Below are 19499 nucleotides of genomic sequence, written 5' to 3'. Positions count from 1 at the left end.
GAAATTTTGTATGTGATCACCTTCGGCTTCAGTGAAATGTGTTTAAGCGCGCGAGCGCGGGTTATTTTAGCAAGAAAAGAAGGTCGCTATCCGCGCGCGTGTGCGTGTGTAGGACAGAGAGAGAGTGAGTGCGTGCGCGTGTGCGCGCGTGTGCACGCGTGAAGATTATCTACGCTTGCTCGAGCTGATTAAAAGAGGCTACAAATGAATGTTCTTATTCGTATTCGTATCTGCGAGGCACGATTCGTCTGCATAGGGTTATATTAAATAAATAATCAAATAAATAAAACGACCGACGATTCCCAAGACGGAAGACGCCCTTCACTCTCCGGCTAGAGCTTAGTCCCCGTGGTCGAAAGGCCTTTGCAGAGAGCTTGCATCCCCTCTCCCACCCCTCTCCCACCCCTCAACCTCTCTCTCTCTCTCGCTCTCTCTCTCGCTTTCCTATTCGGGAAAGAAGAGCCGGCAGTCCATCAGAGGCAGCACGTCCACATACTCGAGGGGATTGATCGGGAAGGGGCGGGACCACGCTAGGGCTTGTAAAATATGAACCGCATTAGAACCAAGATTGTTCCCCCCCCCTTTCCCAAATACAATGCTGTTATCGTTCAGAGGTCGTCCTCACTTTGTGTATTGCCCCCATTTTTTATATACGTATACGTATTTAGAGGACGCATCCACACACACGCACGGAAAAGCGCGCGTCTGACATGTTAGAGGGAGAAAAGAAAAAGAATAATTTTTAGTGAAAATCTCTTACATCAATCATCAGGCGCTTACAGGCAAAACGAGATTTCGAGGCAAACTATTAGGTTACGGGAAAGACGGCAGGATCAATATTGATTCCTTCCAAGCCCGGTGGTAGTGAGGGGTCATAAGTTGTCGGATAATGCGCGAGTCAAAAACAGATGAAATAGAAAAAAAAAGTGAGAGAGATAGAGAGCATTAAGGCGCTCAGTTTCAGAACGTCGAACGCAGAACTTCGGGTATACGTATTTATTTTTCTTTTCAACTATGCTGCGCGATGTTTGTACCTGAAAAGACCAATAAGATATTCTTTAAAGCTACCAATCCGAGCCACCAATCAGTGGCCGCACTCCCACAGCTTGTCATGCGTGTGCACAGTGAGTCATCAGTGCGTGAGCTCTGCCCAGTAGCCAGCGAGACGGCAACGAGACTATAGCCAAAGATTCGACGAATCAGGAACGGCGCTTACGTCAGAGAAGTTTCGTGAAGAAAGTCCTTGCGATTTCTAAAGACGAATTCCACTGCATGCCCACTTTGAAGCAGCTATTTTTCTGCTCTTATGTAGGACAGCAACTGATTTGTTGTTGATAAGATACAAGATCGCATGTTTCGTCGACATCTGGGCCGCTATTTTGTAGCGATGCCTTATGCCTTATTCTATGCTATTCTTATCATCCACCACACACGGCCTCCTGATCCTGTTGATAATGTGGGCAGACCGTCGCTCTGACCACTGGCCAAGCGCGAAAAGCCTGAAAAAGCATAGAATCGGAAAAGGCATCGCGACAAAATACCGGCCCTGACATGTGCTGTTAACTTGTCCGCTTTGTGCCCAGCAGAGCCGAGAACTGTGCGTCAAGCTTACAATAATGAGAAATCGTGCGCTTTCTTTGGTTACTATCCTTAGACCGTGGCCTTCTACACGCATTGCAAGAAGGGCGTTATGTGCTATGAGTAATTTTTTGTTTGTTCTAATGTAGAAAGATAGGAAAGCAGCTGCGCGTTAAAGCCGGCTATCCCCAAATCCCAAATTCATTACTCAAGTAAAAATAAAAAAGGAAACGCAAGAATATCAACAAGCATTGCACACACACAATCACAGGCGCACAGAGAGTGTCTATATTCGGGCACCAGCACCGAACGTTCTCTCTGATACCTACAAGACGGTCACTCATCACACAGGAGTGACAGAGCATACAAGTCGTATCATGTATACATATATAAAGAAAACACGGATGTTATTGTACTTATTTGTGACTTAGCCTCCAAGTACTGACGGAGTGCGTTTTTAACTTGTTTTTAAACCTCGCGCCTTAATGTATTATTACACCATCCACTATTTGTTTCTTTTTCACTTTTTCAATATTCAGAATTTTTTATTTCATTTTTTATTTCGAGTAATTTTTCATCACTCACAGCACCTTAGGCCATACAGATATAACTAAAATTGGAGTAGTAGGAAGCACATGATCACCTGCTAGAGCCATCTGATTTGGATGTGCCAGCAAAACATTAGACATTGCGTCTAACTCACCAAACAAGCATGCCTCCTCTGGAGTAATGCCACGCAGAAATACTTCAAATCGAGCGATGGAATTCGCGTAAGTTATCTAATACACCGTGAACCGAAAGGACCTTTGGTCGGTGCTCAGCGGACAAATAGGGCCTGTTACTACGAGCCGCTCTGGCGAACAAAGCGCTTTGTGTATGCAGCCCCACGTTGCTCTTCAGTGACTGAAAAGAAGTTCGCTTAGCGTGCACTTCAAGTAACCCTGAGGGCGAACAAGAACATCCAAAGCAGGGGTGTAGCCAAGGAAGAGGGGGGTGGCCCCCCCCCCGCCTCCCCCCAAAATTTTCGTGTACCGGAATGCCGCCTGTCCCGCCCTTGTGCCCCCCCCCCCTCCCTCGACCACCTTCCATCCCCTGAAAAAATTAATCGCTACGCCACAGATATACGCTCTTGAAAAAGTTTACGCCCTTTGGGTCGTATCCTGTACCACAGCAATAATCGTCACCTGTCTTGCCCGCATTTCCTTTCTTCAACGCTGCGAGTCCGGTACTTCCAAGTCACGAACGCCTTGCGCGTTATCAGCGTCATTGTTGCAGGGCAAGATACGACCCAAAGGGTGTAATTTTGTATAAGAGTGTAGCGCTGGCGGTGACGCCGCGGGGTCTCTTCGAGTAGTATCGAGTTCTACTGTTCAGCCTCTGGGAAAGTGGACTTAGGTTGCCGTCGACATACCCCAGTTAGATGGAAAGTTGATGTATACAGGGTGTCCCCGCTAACTTTAGCCCGATATTAAATATATGCCCATGCACTTTAAGACAAAGCGATCAAATACATGTTGCTGACTATTGTATGGAGTAAGTCACACTTTTTTTGTGTTCGGCTTAATTGCATAATTCATCATCATCATCAGCCTGGTTACGCCCACTGCAGGGCAGAGGCCTTTCCCATACTTCTCCAACTACCCCAGTCATGTACTAATTGTGGCCATGTTGTCCCTGCAAACTTCTTAATCTCATCCGCCCACCTAACTTTATGCCACCCCTTGCTACGCTTCCCTTCCCTTGGAATCCAGTCCGTAAGCCTTAATGACCATCGGTTATGATTATTCAAAAGAATAGCGCAAAGTAGCAGGGACAATGACAGAGAATACGACAGGACGAGCGCTAAACATCAAACACCAGTTGATGTTTAGCGCTCGTCCTGTCGTATTCTCTGTCATTGTCCCTGCTACTTTGCGCTATTCTTTTGAATAATCATGACACACCAACTAGCCCAGCTTTCTGCTTTGACCATCGGTTATATTCCCTCCTCATTACATGTCCTGCCCATGCCCATTTCTTTTTCTTGATTTCAACTAAGATGTCATTAACTCGCGTTTGTTCCCTCACCCAATCTGCTCTTTTCTTATCCCTTAACCCATCATTCTTCTTTCCATAGCTCGTTGCGTCGTCCTCAATTTAAGTAGAACCCTTTTCGTAAGCCTCCAGGTTTCTGCCCCGTCGGTGAGTACTGGTAAGACACAGCTATTATACACTTTTCTCTTGAGGGATAATGGCAACCTCCTGTTCATGATCTGAGAATGCCTGCCAAACGCACCCCAGCCCATTCTTATTCTTCTGATTATTTCCGTCTCATGATCCGGATCCGCCGTCACTACCTGCCCTAAGTAGATATATTCCCTTACCACTTCCAGTGCCTCACTGTATACCTATTGTAAATTGCTGTTCTCTTCCGAGACTGTTAAACATTACTTTAGTTTTCTGCAGATTAATTTTTAGACCCACTCTTCTGCATGCCTCTCCAGGTCAGTGAGCATGCATTGCAATTGGTCCCCTGAGTTACTAAGCAAGGCAATATCATCAGCGAATCGCAAGTTACTAAGGTATTCTCCATTAACTCTTATCCCCAATTCTTCCCAATCCAGGTATTTGAATACCTCCTGTAAACACGCTGTGAATAGCATTGGAGAGATCGTATCTGCCTGCCTGACGCCTTTCTTTATTGGGATTTTGTTGCTTTCTTTATGGAGGACTCTATGGAATTGCATAATTAGTCACGATTACTTGACCTCCTTCTGAAGCAACGAGGTTAGACCAAAAATTCCTATTAGAAAGTTGTAGAACGGTCCTAAAAACGTCCGATGAAACAGTTCCTAACTTTCTATCTATTAAGTATTAGTGTTCTTCCGCTCACTGCAGAAGCCCGCGAAATAAAAAATAAGATAACACGGTACATGACCGCTTGCGCGCCGTGATTGCAGCGCTCCCAAAGGTTCGGCGCACAAACGAACGTAGCGTCTAGCCGGATGTGCTGCCGCTTAAAAGGCGACAGTGCAGTGACGCAGGCGTTGGCTGCGCGATTTACGTCAGCGATGTGCTTTCTTCGCGGCAGTCTATGATATCGATAAGCAGACGCATCTGCAGCACACCTGGCTGAATGCTATGTCCGTTTCTACGCGAAACGTTTGGGAGCGCTGTAATGACGGCGCGCAAGCGAACATGTCACGTGGTATATTGTTTTATTTCGCGGGAATTTGCAGTAAGCGGGAAATACCTAATAGATAGAAAGTAAGAAGCTGTTTAATCGGATGTTTTGCAAAGCGCTCTACAACATTATAATCGAAATTTTTTGCCTAACTGCGTTGCTTCCGAATGTGAATGATTAATCTTGACTAATTATGTAATTAAGCGGAATAAAGAAATAGTGTGACTTGCTCCATACAAAAGTCAGCAACATGCATTTGGCCGCGTCGTCTTAGAGTGCCCCTTTTTTTTCTCTGTTTCTTGTTTTTTGCGTTTATAAACCTATACTGTTGTGGAATACAATTTAGTTGGAAGACAAGTGTCATCGTTTCCTTCGTGGTGTGTTTCTTCTGACCCTTGTTCGCGTAGTGTGCTATACTCGCAAGCTACCCCCCCCCCCCCCCCAAAAAAAAAAAAGGAAGGAAAAGAAAGGAAAAGGAAGGAAGAGAAGGAAAAGTAGGCAATGCCAGTGTATTGTGACAGCCTCATTTTTCCGTTGTTGTCCCGCACCTCCGCAATATAACATATTCTAGGTGCCTTAGAAAAAACACATTTCCCACCAGATGTTATTCTCGAATTCTCAGTCATGCTCAGATACGCCAACAAATGCCAACTTACCCGCGAATATGCAATGTCATTTATTATTATTTCAAGGTGTTATCCAGCCATAGATCGTAACGATGAAATTGTTTCAATAATGCATACGTTCGCGACCTATTGGGTCATTCCGTGGTCCCTCCCCGACCCCTCACCCCTACACACACATCCACCCTCGCTCTTTTTCTTCTTTTTTTCTTATCTTGCGTGTCAAAACGGAGCTCTTGTTATGGTGGTATTTATCTGCCCTGAAGTATGATGAACCCAGAATAATTACGTACTTCATAGCGCCAATGAGTGCGGTGAAATTAACAGCTCAGCCAAATTGGCCTTAAATGTGTGATAGCAGCGTATAGCTATCACTGCCAAGGCTTTGAAGAATGAAGTACTTGTTCCCTCTTTCAATCTGTTTGACGCAAAGCTCCGCAGTTGCCGGACTTGACTAAAATGAAAGGCTAAGGAAACGCCGCGGCCTCGCTTGCAAACTGCCGTTGTTGCAGCTGCACGGTGATCAATGGATATTATAACGACACTGTTGCTTGTGAAAGGGCTGCCGTTCCCCCAAGTTGCGTGTCCTTACATCGACACCAGTTAGCAGTTTTCTATGCGAACGTGGTTGCAAAGGGGCGTCGCTGCTATTAACAAAAGTTACGCATTCATGAATAGCTAACATACACACGTCCTTGAGGGGAAAAAAAAAAAGAAACGTAAACCAGTGGGCACTGCCCTTGAACACACGACCGCGGCTGCGCAACCTCAGCCGCCCACACACTCCACTGCTGATGCGCTTCGACAAGAGAATGACGGTTGCTTGGCGCCGGCTGGCAGCAACAAATGCATTTTACACTGCGTATGCGAGACGTCCGTGGAGCGCGTCGTCAACGGAGGAGGGAGAATCCGCGCGAACACCTCAGCGGCTGCGCTGCCTCGGAATATAGCGAGGGTGCGTAATGGGCACGCAAACTCGGCTCCCAGACATTTATGCGCTCCACACGTGGCTTGGCCCCAGCTGTTCAAGCGCGAGTACCAAGTGCGCTGCTTGCCACTTATTTGTGCGCCCAGCTCGAAGGCCCGCGAGCCTAACTCAATTAAACGCCGTTTTCAAGCGCACCGGGCCCGAGAGCACGTACGGCGCCGGGCCGCGCCGTGTGCTCCGGGAAGGGCAGCTATCGGGATCGCGGCCAAATCTCACCACAGCCTGACAATCAAAGAACTCGCCCGGAAAAAAAAAAAAAAAAACGAAACAAAACGATACACGTTGCCACACACGAGGAACGCAGCGCGCGCGAAGCGGGCAACTATATCGCACGGAAACAAAGAACAAACAAATAAACAAAGCGAGGAACGAGGCGCGTAATAACGAAAATCCCGAAAAGCAAATAGCTGCAGCTTAAGGGCATTAAATTTGTTCGAAGCGCGCCCCCCCTTCCTATAGGCGCGCGGCTCGCGAGCGCGGAAGCTGGCGCCGCGAAATCCACTCTGGCGAACGCGTGCGCACCCGAAGCCACTTAAAAAATGGATAGAGGAATGTGACACGTACGTTTTGGTGCACATTACCAATTTCATAGATGCCGGTCGTTTCATATCCTCCCCGCCGGCGGCTCTCAAGCGCCGCGCTAGCGCCGCCACGTCCCTCCGGGAGCGGAGAGAGAGAAAAATGAACGCCAGGACAAACGTACAAAAAACGGAGGGACAGAAAAATCACTGTTCTATAGGGCGTGCGCGCGTGAGAGTTATTACGTCAGCTCCGAAAGCCATCTCTCACTTAATGGCGCAACTCGAAGAAACTTTACAATAACGTATACCGTTGCGGCTTTTTTTTTTTTTTTTTTGGCGTTTTCACCCGGCTACGCGCTTCTTGTCTCTCTCCGCTGCCTGCTGCTCCCCCTCCACCCCGCCCCCTTTTTTTTCTTCGTTCTTTTAGTTTCTCGCCCACTCTCGGAAAATATATCTATATAGCGAGACACGATTTGAGCATGGAGGGGAACAGAAAAAAAAATGCAATCCGGAATTACAAGATCCAAGAAGAAAGCCATAACTGACTGCGGATATGCGGCAAGTTTTCAAAAAACATGCGTCGGTTTTAAAAGCAGTATGTGATTAGACTATTACATTAGGATCAAGAGAAAAAGGCAAGAACGAGGCAGGACGAACGGGGGAGTTGTGCTACGTGACTTGAAAGAGAACGTCATTCGTGGTCGCACTTTTCCGATGAGGCGAAGCGTCGAGGGGAGCGCGTCTCGGAAGAAAGACGAGATATGCTCCGCCGGTGCGTATATGTACAAGCGCACTTCTCCCTCGCGCGAAATGGCTGCACTCCCCCCCCCCCCCTCCTCCCCCCTGCGCAAGCAACCGTTTTATTTCTCCGATTTTTCAGCGTGCGCTGTGGTTCGCAAGCGCGCATGTGTAGCTCTTTGCCGCGTCCGGGGAACAGACTGAGACCGTTCTGACGACACTGTATGCGAGAAGCACCGTGTGAAGACCTGTTGCCCAACATCAGAACCAATTTAGAGTCAACACGGTTAATTACAGCTGTAAAAAGGAGCTAATTTTCACATTTAGGTCGACAGGTCTCTGTAGACGTTTACAGAATCTGTATGCACTATCACGAATGAGTGCAGCTACGGTGGTCTTTCTCTTCCTTCTTTCTTGTTTTCTTTTCGACTCTTTATCCCATTCTCCCTTTGCAGGGTAGCTTACCGCCTGGGGGCGGGGGAGGCGGTCTGTTTACCATTCCTGCCTTTCATTTCTTCTCTCTGCCTACCTTTAATTGTAAAGAAGTCTGAAACTATCTTGGAGCTTCGGTCACCACACAGTCACGAAATTCGTTTTCGAAGATCTATTTTTAGCCGGAAAAGAATTCAGTATTCATGGGTGAAGAAACCGCAGCATCGTAGTATGTACACGCATATTTGTAAGTTTTCTATCACTCATTATCCTGAATTCCTCCTAGAGGTTGTTTTGTGTGTGAGTGTGGCGTTAGTTGTTCTTGCGCACGCGTACAGCTGTGCAAGTGGCACACGTTTAAACAGAGGCAATACTAAGGTGAAGGTTTTTACTATGAATTTCAAAGCGCAACTAACAAATGTGCGTCCACATTATAAAATTATAAGAAAATACGCTGCTAGAAACGGTACGTACTCGGGACGGTTAACGCATAGCAACTGGAAAACAGGGCAGTAACTGGACGGCAGCAGCGCGTCGTCCAGTAGTTCTTGCTATCATTCCTTTTCGACGCTGTTGTTTTCCGGCTAAATTAGATCTTCACAGATGCATTAAGATAAAAGAGATAGCGGGGGAAAAGAGAGAAGGAAATGAAAGACATAGCTTTTAATGGGAGTAAGGGTCTGGACGCCTGCACTCAACACAGACAAGTGTATAGGGAAAAGATGAGGAGAAAGAAAGAAGATGTCAAAAAAACAAAAAAAAAGATTAAGGGTCCGTGCACACGCGATGAAGCGCCTAACAATTAATGTTCACAGTCTACCGCAACAGAGTGCAACGAAGGCATTGATACGGCACAGTCCTATACGATGCAACACAGGGATGCTCTTAGGGGCCATGCAGTATCTGAGTACTCTGCTTTCTGTGAAGGAACGGTTGCCAAGTGCATCAAACCTGGTGGAGAGCGCTCTTCTTTGCTCACTGAAGTGAGGACAGTCACAGAGAAGGTGCACAATCACCTCTTTGCACCCACAAACTTTACATTCGGGACCATCAGCCATGTAGAGGTGTACGGATGCGGAAATGACACTCCAAGTCGTAGACGACAAAAAAATTTAGCCACACCATGGTAAGCAGCACAGAAGGCAAAGCTGTAGGTCGTTACCTAAGCAACAAAGGCCCTCGTTTATAATATCGACCGAATGCCATTGGGGCAAGGTAAGCTCGCATGCAAGCACGCTGGCAAGCGCGTGATGCTTCGTCGCTGCAACCGTATTATATAGAAAACGAGAAAACAACGCGATCGGCACTGTCATGGGGAGGCCCAGCGAATGCGTTTGCTCAGTCAATTCCGATGACACCGCAGTGACTTGGTAGCCATTGAAATACAATGTGTTCGATGAATTTCTCTCATGGCCGAAACAAACTGTTCGCGAGATTCACGGTACAGCGAACAGAGTAAGCTCTGCGGGGCTGAGTTGTAGTAGCAGAAAAACCATTGATGGAGAGTTTCCTAATTTATGAGCTGAAGCACCGCATATACAACTGCAAGCCCGGCCAGCAGGCATCGATGGTGTCGATGTTTTGAATTTTATCTCAACCGATTTAACCGAGACGACCAGTACGACTGATGAATTGGTCTACTCAAACCCAAATATATAGGGGAGGGGGGGGGGGGGGGGAGGACAGAAAAATAACATAACCCCCTCTCGCCTTTGCTCACATTTCTTGTTCATTGGATCACTTCGACTTTCCACACCCTACTCTGCGCACCAGCTCATTATCCCCCTCCTCCCCCATTGATGCCGGGGAAGATTGAGTTACCCGTACATAAACACTTCCAATGAAACTATAGCAGCTGTTGCAGTGACCAAGAGAAACCTCCTTGTGAAAACATTGACTCCAGCAACATCACTCGCTCAAGCACTGTTAATCTCTTCAGTCGGTAGCAATTTAAAATTCCCGCCATTGTGTAAAATGACGTCCTTTAATTAATAAACGTTAAACTGCATCGATTTCTTGAGATAATTATGCTTTTACATCTATCCTTGGTCCAACACATTAAAAACAGAAAACAGAAACTTGAAAGTGAAATATAAATTATTCTGCTTACAGACGGATAAAGTGCTTGGCATGCGAGCAACCTCGGACAATGTCAACCAACTCGTGCGAACCTTACTGTGCGGTAATCCGCGACATACGCCCCAATGTAGAATGCTCAATCTTGCTTTCGGTTTCCACTTTCTTTTTGTGAAAAATAAGAATGAAGCAAGTCCACCTGGCAATAATACTAACACTACAGCCATTAGTTCATTGAAGCTTCTAATGTGGTTATTCATGCACGATAAAACTACAGGGTTGGCACTTGCGAAAGGCGCGCACGGGACACAACAGGGAGGCAGTATCGAAATGATCACGCAGTGCGCCTCACATATTCGTTTCGTGTTCCGATTTTGTAGCGCCTTGCCCAAGTCCCTCGTAAGCGCGACTCCACACATGGAAGTTCGCTGGTACGATTACTTACAGAGGCCCGTGCTAGCAACAGAGCGCGCGCAAGCCTCGGTTAGCGCCAAAAATCGATGAAGCGGGAAAACTGGTTGTTTGCCGTAATACTCATAAAGCGACGCATCTGCATTCACGGACATGTATGGAGACCGCTGGTCAATACTGCTCGTATGGGTGGCCCACACGAAGCCTACACGCATACGTAAACATACATGCGTACATTTAAAGGTAAACACATAGTGAATGCTACTGCTGATTGAAAAAAAAATAACATATTAAATATCACTGAATTTAAATGGAAGTATAGAACAAACGCAAAAATTTTGTATCAAAGCACACTTTCTACAAGGATTGCACATATTGTCTGAGAGAACCATAAGTTTTGCTGTGACAGTGAAATTATCCAGGAAATCAAATCAGAGAAGCGAAAACAACAATGCTGTGAGGGTGAGATGAAAAGTGCTCCCAGCTTGAAGTATGATTTTGCTCCTATAGAGCTCAAAGTGTCGGTGCCGCTTTAGACGCTCAACTCTGTCTTGCGGCAAAGTATAAATCTCGGTCCCCCGGAGAGTCTGTCGGGTTAATGCTTTTTGTCCGCGATCCTCGTTCTTCAGCGATGGCTGTCGTAACGGACGGCCATGCAACCGATGTCGAGTGTCGAAAGGCCGTTCACAAGAATCTCAGCATTTTTTTCTCTCGCTTTCCGCGCTGGCACACGTTGAGCGTTTCTGGGCTTCCTGAGGTGAGGCCTTTTCGACAACCTGAATTATTTTTCCGCCACCGCTTAGACACTGGGCCAGGTGTGCCTGGTATGTCCACGCGAAAACCCCGTAGTATAAATAACGACCGCTCGTTCGTGACCTTCGGCAGGACAGCAAGCATCTTTGTTTTCTTCGCCACTTCTTTTTTGTTCGTTTTCGCATCTCTCCTTTTCCTCGTACTTTTCACGAAACTGCGGGGGTCTCTGCTGCTTTAATTTGTCACGGCATGAGAAAGCCGATCGAATGGTCGAAGCTGCAGCCACCGAGAAAACAGACGCGCTAAGTCCAGTGGACAGGTTCTTCGGCTCACTGCAACGTGGTGGGAGCAAGCAGCTGACGGCGACGGGGGAGTTCAAGAAGGCGGCCTTTTACGCGCTACACCATGGCACGGCTTCCTTGGAGGCGCAATGTATAGGAACGCGCAGCTATAGAAACGAAGATAAGGTTTAGCACGAGCAGCGTGTGAACGAGGATCTCGCCATCTCGCTTCTTCAAAGCGGTGATCAACACAGAAGGCTGGCGCATTGTGCGCAGGGTATATAGATGCACGCCCGAGCAGCCCATCGATGCACCCAACGTGCTTTCACAGATCTAGACGTCCTCGCGGCTTCGTTGCTTTCCACATCGATAAGCAGCTGTTACCTCAGTCTCACCGCGAATAAAGCCTCACGTTTCGGCAAAGCTGCGCGACTTGTTCAAGGGACAAGGTGACAGTCGATTAAGAACAACCTATTGGCACCCTTCAAGAAGCGATGCAAAAGTTAATGCGAAGGACGAAGTCGGTGTTGAGAAACGTTGATCATTCAGACACGACTCGTGCGATGAACCAAGAATGACCGCTACAGCAATTTAGTGTCATTGCGAGTTTCACTGGTGCTTCCTGGTCGTCACATGAGTAGAATATCCCCCCCCCCCCCCCTGCAATTTTTGGCGACTGAATGACAGAAGCACACGATAGACGGCGTACTTGTAGTTGACAATAGCGATATTTGCTTACAACGGGATGTCAGATGGATGGATGGCAAAACTTTATTGACGGAATGTCAGATGAATAAAAAAATTGCGGCAAACGTACCATTTCTTCCAAGGGCGTTATAACGTAAAGCTATTCTATTCGGATTTTATTCCGATCTCCTGATGTCAAATTTACGTAACCGCCGACGCAAGCACGGGTGGTGAATCACGACGTTGTTCGAGCAGCCTAATCAAACGCTCCCCTCGTTTAGAGGAGGTGCGCTTTGTTTGGTTTCTAAGTGAATAGCATTGCCTACCTTGACAGTTTTTCATGATCTATAATTGACAGACCCGAGGCGAGAAGCGCGGAGAAGCCGAGATGGTTTCAGTGGGGCCGAGCTAGCGCAGTGAAAGCAGATAACCGGGTGAAGAGAGCGGCGCCCGCGTCTCCGATTGATCCACTTGCCCTTGCATATAGCGCTGGCTGGACGAAAATCACGGCGGCGTGCAACGGCGTGCTATATATGCTGCCAAAGCAGATCCTCAGCGAAGAAAAGTTGGCCGAGTGATGTCGTATACGCGTAAAAATCGGTTCGACAACATTATACTGCCACGCAAAATTTTTATTATACGTAAAGAAATAAATTCTCGTTGGAAGGTCTGAGTAGCCAGCGCCAGAACTATCAGCGGGTAGTCATCTTCTATTCCTCTCGGAAAGGAGCAGTCTCCGGCTATTAAAAAAAATCAGTTTTGTTCAGGATATTATTGCATCTTTAGTACGTACACGCCACTTTGACGCGTTCAGCTTTCGCGGTTTTGTGACCTTGCGTGACAGACAAGGCGAAGTGGGCGCGACCCTAATTATTGTTACGGCGCATTTGGACAGGACCGTGCGCGCAAGAAGGAGACGAGGAGGAAGTGGTGGACCGTCTCATGCATGGAGCTGTGACCTTCGTACCAGCCTGCGCGACTGCCACTAACTTTATCCCGTGTAAATAGTTGTACATAAATTTGTGCATCGGGCTTCCTCTTCGGAAGAAGCCCGATTGCCGAGGGCTAATGATGAAAATGGAATCGAAAGAGATTGGAATAGGTTTAGGTTTAGCGCCCCTAATTTATGCTTAATTAGGCGCGTGTGCCAAGTTTCTGATCGGATGACGAGCATAGAACATACAATGCTCCAGTTTATTCGGTCGCTGGCAGCTCGGTGCTCTTGTTTGCCAAATCAAGCTTCTTTTGGGTTTTCATATGCTTTTACTATTTCAACTTCATAGCTTTTAAAGGACGTAAAACTCACCGTGGTGGCGTAGTGGCTTTGGCGTTGCCCTGCTGAGCCCAACGATGGGGGCTAAATGCAAAATCGCCCATGCACCATGGTTTGGGTGCACTTTAGAGAACCCCTTGGTGGTCAAGATTACTCTAGAGTCCCACACTACGGCGTGCCTCATTATCGTATCGTGGTTTGACCTCGAAGGTGGTTAATATTCACTGACTCCAAGGCAGCATTGCAGTCTTTGCTATCAGCCCTGCGGCGCGGACCATGCGAACAACTGGTATTCGATATTAGAGAAATAATCCATACCTTGACTCGGAAAGGTCATCACGTGACATTTCAGTGGCTTCCAAGTCACTGCGGCGTCATCCAAGTCACCCAAGTTCCAAGTCACCCGCGACCTCGTGAGCAGCAGCGCGAACACCATAGCCACTGAGCTACCGCGGCGAGTTCTAAAGAAAAAGGAAACAGAAATCTCCCTGAGGGCTTCTGACTTTAAAATTAGGGAAATAAAATAGCTTTATTAGCATAAAAAAACTAAGCCAACCTTTTGAATTAGTTTCTTACATGTACTGAAGGAGAAACCTGCGTGTATATAATTTGCGTGCTTTCGCACTTGTGAGGCCAAAGTATCGCACTAATTTTGAATTGCAGCACATAAATAGCCAAACATGTTGCACTAATTTAAGCGCCGTGAAATCAGTGAATATGCAAATGCCACTTAACATGTATGAGAAGAAATTATATGGGAAAGAACCATATGCGAAAGAAACACGGAGAAGAAATTTGCCCATGCGTAAAACAATTCCAACCCTGTGTCTTCATGTGAAAGGAAAACGTACTAAACTGTATTGTTTCATGACTGCAGAGAACGACTAACAGCGCAGAACAACGGGACGTGACTGAGACAGACGGAGCGCTGAGTCACGGTCTCAGTGACGTCCCGTTGTTCAACGCCGTTACTCGTTTTCTTCAGATATGTTCCAACAGCCCAAGTTAACACGTTATTGCGTTTCATGACACATGTGTGCTATATCATGTTCACTGTGAGCTGCAACGCGCGAGCCGTGACCGGAGCCCTCTCGGGGTCCAGGCCCAGCTGTGTGACGTTCTCAAGAAATTAAATTTAGAGGGTTTCGCCGTTGCAGCAATGTGTTTTCCGTCGTCCGCATTCTTCTCGGAACGATATTAACGATATTACGTTGGAGCTATGTGCAACGTATGTGCAACAGGCATTGGTTCCAGACTTTCTAACTTTCTATTCGAAGCTCTATCTCAAGGCAAGACATGGGTATTTTTGTAGCTTGTTCTACATGTGACAACAGCGCACAGCCAACTTGCACGTAGAATGACGTCGCGTCATTATACTTTTGCGCTTAGATGCGAGTCGCAACGAGACACAGTGAAGCGGCCTAATTATTGTTTCATTTTTCTTTTTTCAGGCATGGATAAACTTCTTGTTATGCTATTTTTACCTTGCTATATATTCGGCATACAACTATGAAAGCATACGTTACTACTCTATATAGTGTGGTTGATTAAAGGGGATGTAGGTGCTGGCTCATCGCCATGCAGTGTTTGCATTCGTAGCCACTCCATGAAATAGTCTGTGAGGCTGTTTCAGAGCTCTTACAAGTGAGGAGGGCTCAAAAGCATGCCTTACAGACGAATGCGAGCGATCTGCGATGGCATATTGCTCGCACTATGCTACTGAGACAGGCTCTTCGGAGAGCTCTAGCTTGACGTCGAGCTAGTGGAATTGCAGATTAATACCGTTGCTGTAATAATCATTATAATTTAAGGTGCTAGAGTTGCACAGCTGGTTATGAGGAACTCTTTGTTTGAGCACTTCACAGTAATCGAACAAGCTGGCGTTCTTTCGTTTCACCACTGTTCGCTCGCGCAGAAATGCGGCTGCCAAGGCCGAAATTCAATCCCTCCGCCTCGTCTGAAAGATAAGAAAAATGTGGGCTCTGTGTTGGTAAAATAATTCAGTGCGATACTTGCTGGTCGTCACTATAGCGGCCAGCTTTTAAACGTTATCGGAACACACACTATAAGTACGCTGACTGGCCGAGCGCAGAGAGGGACAACATCACGCAAGCACCGTATATATATCTATAGATCACAGGGTATAGAAAGCACGTTGGACATTCGGTGTATCGGGAGGTAGCCGACTCATAACGGAGCCACGGCCCGGGCACTTCCGTGCGTGCAGTCCCTATAGTGAAGAGCGCGCTGCTGGTCGGTGGCGGGGTCCCCGAACACGACGACGACACCGCGAGAACCGGCCCTGATTAGGCCCGCTTTCGGAGCGTATTTCCCCGAGGAAGACTTATCCGTGTAATGTCGATGACCGCGTCATTTGTCAACCGGCGGCTTCCAAGGGAAACAGGCGGCCGTCTTCGGTGCGCCTTGTGCAATATGCAAATGCATCCCCGCGCGGCCCAGGCCGCGCATCTCGCCGCTGACTCCTCGGCCGCCGCTGAGCGCCGGTAGCCCTCTCGCGTGCGAAGAACGGCTCCTGCGCCGAGGGTCAATCTTGGGATGACGGCTGTCCCCTCTCGTTTGCTCGCTCGCCGGCCGCGCGTGTACTCCATCAATATTTCAACGGAGTCGCTTCTTGTGCCCGGGCGCTGCCAATCGTTAAAAACACGGGCCCCCGACCTGTTCCCTGTCTCCGTTATCGGTGTCTTGCTGCTCGTCCCCGCCTCGACTGCCGCGCACGCGGGCGAGATAAAGTATAGGCTGAAAAATGTCCGCGAATTAAGGAAGAACCAGCGGAGACGCGTCGTATAGAGCGTCCCGCCGCAAGCTGGAGACACCGGTCAGAGAGAAAAATTAATCCGCACGAAAGACGCCGTGTCTCCATGGCTGCAGTGGTGCACCTCCAGCTCAAGTTGAGCGGCCGCGGACTAGGATGTTTTATAGTAGCCATGTCTACAGATGCAACGAGGCAACGTTTCGAAAACAACACGAATGAGGTATTATAATCGTCGGGGTCAATCAAGGCTTAAGCTGAAATGCAGAAAGCTGAAATTTACGCGCGGTTGGCACGCTCAAATAACCACGCGCTCCTTTAGCGATCGGTAGTTCGGACATAAGAATGCTTATCGCTCGATGCCATCTGAAAAGAGCTTGGTGTCGCGAAGCTGTTCAAGGTACATGTTAAAGCGACATCTTCCTACTGCTTCGTGTATTTGCAGCCGCTCTAGTAATGGCATGTTTCGAGCGCTGCAGTACCCATACCTACATGACGTGGTTACATAGGAACGAAAGCAGCTGCTTGCTCTTGAGACTTCATTCGTGATAAGCGTCGTTAAAGCATTCGACGCACTTTTCTGTGCGCGCGTGACAAGCGATGTACAAGCTGACATGAAACAAAACCCATATGTTGCAGAGCTTCTTATTTCCCATCTGTGCGGCACACCCCGCATTCTAAGACAGAAGCAGCCAAAGAATGTCACAAAATTAACACAGATTTCTTTTTCAACTCCGACGATTCGTAGTACTCCAGACGGTGGTCTTCTTTCACACTTTTTTTTCAACTGCAACGTTACTTCATTTTATTTGGGCTTCAGTGAAGTGAGGAGTGAGCGCGTTTTACGTTTTCATGTCGCATGTTACTCCTGCAGCGCCTGTCAGACCGTTTAAATGGCTAGACTTCCGCCGTGACACCCACTTACGCCCGATTCGCCGCTAAAACGCGGCAAGCATGCCGCGGAACTTGGGCGCGTAGGACTTCCGGTGGGGAAACATCCTCTTCAACGCATCGTTAGCAAAAGGGCCGGCTTCTTGTGAGGTCGTTCCGAGGCGTGGAGAGAAACGCGTGTGATTTCAGGACCCCCCGCCCGGCGCGCAACGGGGCCTTTCGGGGCAGCGTTCAGGGAAGTCGCGGATTTCCACCTTGATCTCATCAATCCGTGACTCCTGCGCTGGGAAGGATTTCCACTTGCGTGCTGGCCCACTCTCACGGACAGGCTCGACTACGTACACAGGAAGACACGAGGGCCATAAAATCGTAAAAACGATTACAAGTGCGTAGTCCACTATACGCATAATGTATGTAGGTATTTGTGCCTTCTGAAGCTTATAGTAAAGACCATGCGGAGAGGAATCAACTAGTGACTGTAGTATGACGACGCCGTGCCGGTCTTGCTCTGGCAACTTCTCGGGAGCTGATGAGAAGTTCCATGCCGTTGGTCAGCTCGAAGCGCCTTACAAACGCCTTACAAGTACTGGGCGCCCCGAAACCAGTGCTTGCATGCCCATGATAGGCATCATGACACTTCGGAAACGATTCTTCTACCATGCATGACGATGTGCGTCGCTGGCGCACAAAAGCATATAACGTGAACACCAGTTCACGACCTCAAGTCGACAGGTCTCTGCGACCTTTTTAAAAGACTTGCTGCGCATCTGCACGCATGCGTGCAACTAGTGCTATTTCTCCCCCATTCTTTCTCTATTTTTGTACGTTTTCACCCGCTAGTTAGCTCGCTCTCTAGAAATAGATGGCACTTTAACCGGGCCCAGCCATTTGTTGCATCAAGACCTGCCGCGTCATCTTCGCGGCGGTTCGATTCCCGGTAAGGGTGGCGCGCAAAAACATAACGCACTGTGCAATTTGATGACACTAAATCTTTTTTAATCTGTTGAATATGCTGTACGCGTACAGGCATGAGAATAAGGCTGCTTCTATAGTTAGTGGATTGGCAACTGTCTCACACGACTATTTGTACGAAAAAGGCTCGCAGTGTTTTGTGTTCAGTATGGAGAAGCGTAGAAACAAAGATGTACCACATTTGTCAATGGCATTCTGTTAACTCTCCTACACTGTACCTATTGTCCTCCCAGGTTTCTTTGCGTACTTGTTTTTTGAGTCACGACCACAGAATAAAATGTCGGACCGTCAAGTGAAGGTCCTTATCAAAGACAAAGTTTACAGAAAGAGATATCGCGGCAAGATAGTGCCTCAAGTTTAATGGGCACTCGCTCGTGCTTGTAAAAATTTCTGGTTACCACTAACGTCCAGCATCATTCAGTAAAACTCACTGAGACTCAGAGTCACGTTTTGGATATGAGTGCAGAGAGTATGGCCGACCAATGAGTGGTTTACATATGTTACGCATCGGAATATTCGAAGCTGAACATTTCGTCATGAGCCACTACGTATATTCAAGCCGCTCAGCCGGGCAAGCCGGCTGAGCATATATATCGCCCGTGTATATACTGTGCTTCTCACGAAGTGCGTTCCAAATTTCTTAAAATTAGGGAAATCGAGATAATTAAATGATTTCTTCTGGATTACTTTTACCACAGATTGAAAATGATTCGATATAGTAATCAGACAAGTATTTATGCAAATTAGATTAATTAACCGTCTAAACAAAAGAGCCATGCTATTCGTCCCAATGGAACACTGGAAGCGCGCCATCCAATGAGCTCGTAACCGTTTCCAGACACTAAGAAAATTTGACCCTGCAAGTTTTTACAGCGTAATTGATTCCGGCCGATTTCACACAAAAAAAGGGAAACTGAATAGCCGAAGAGCGAAACTGTCATGCTCGTAGTAGACGCCGATCTATAAGTGATGTGACTGCATGCTTGGACCTCACCATCGGGCGAACATGACTCTATAACGCCATCGCGGCTTGATAAGGACGGTCACTCTTCCCCAGTGTAGGGTAGCAAACTGGGTTTTCGCTCCTATAGTTGACGTCGCAGTATTCCTCCTTTCTTTGGTCTATTTGTTTTTCTTAATCATTATCGCAAGAACATGGCACACGTCATTTCCGGTATCAGATGGCATTACATAGATAACATTCCATGCGCCACATGGAAACTTCACTTATTCAAGCCAGTGATGACATGATGACATTGTTCGTGAATGACGGAAGACTTCAAGTTCGAAGTTTAGTTATTTTGGTTTATTTGCAAAAGAAAACAAGCCATGAAAAGCGAGG

Source organism: Dermacentor andersoni, chromosome 1 (assembly GCF_023375885.2).
Source record: "Dermacentor andersoni chromosome 1, qqDerAnde1_hic_scaffold, whole genome shotgun sequence".
Taxonomy (NCBI): Eukaryota; Metazoa; Arthropoda; class Arachnida; order Ixodida; family Ixodidae; genus Dermacentor; species Dermacentor andersoni.
The sequence above is the reverse complement of the archived record's forward strand: the minus strand, read 5'-3'. Positions refer to the sequence as shown.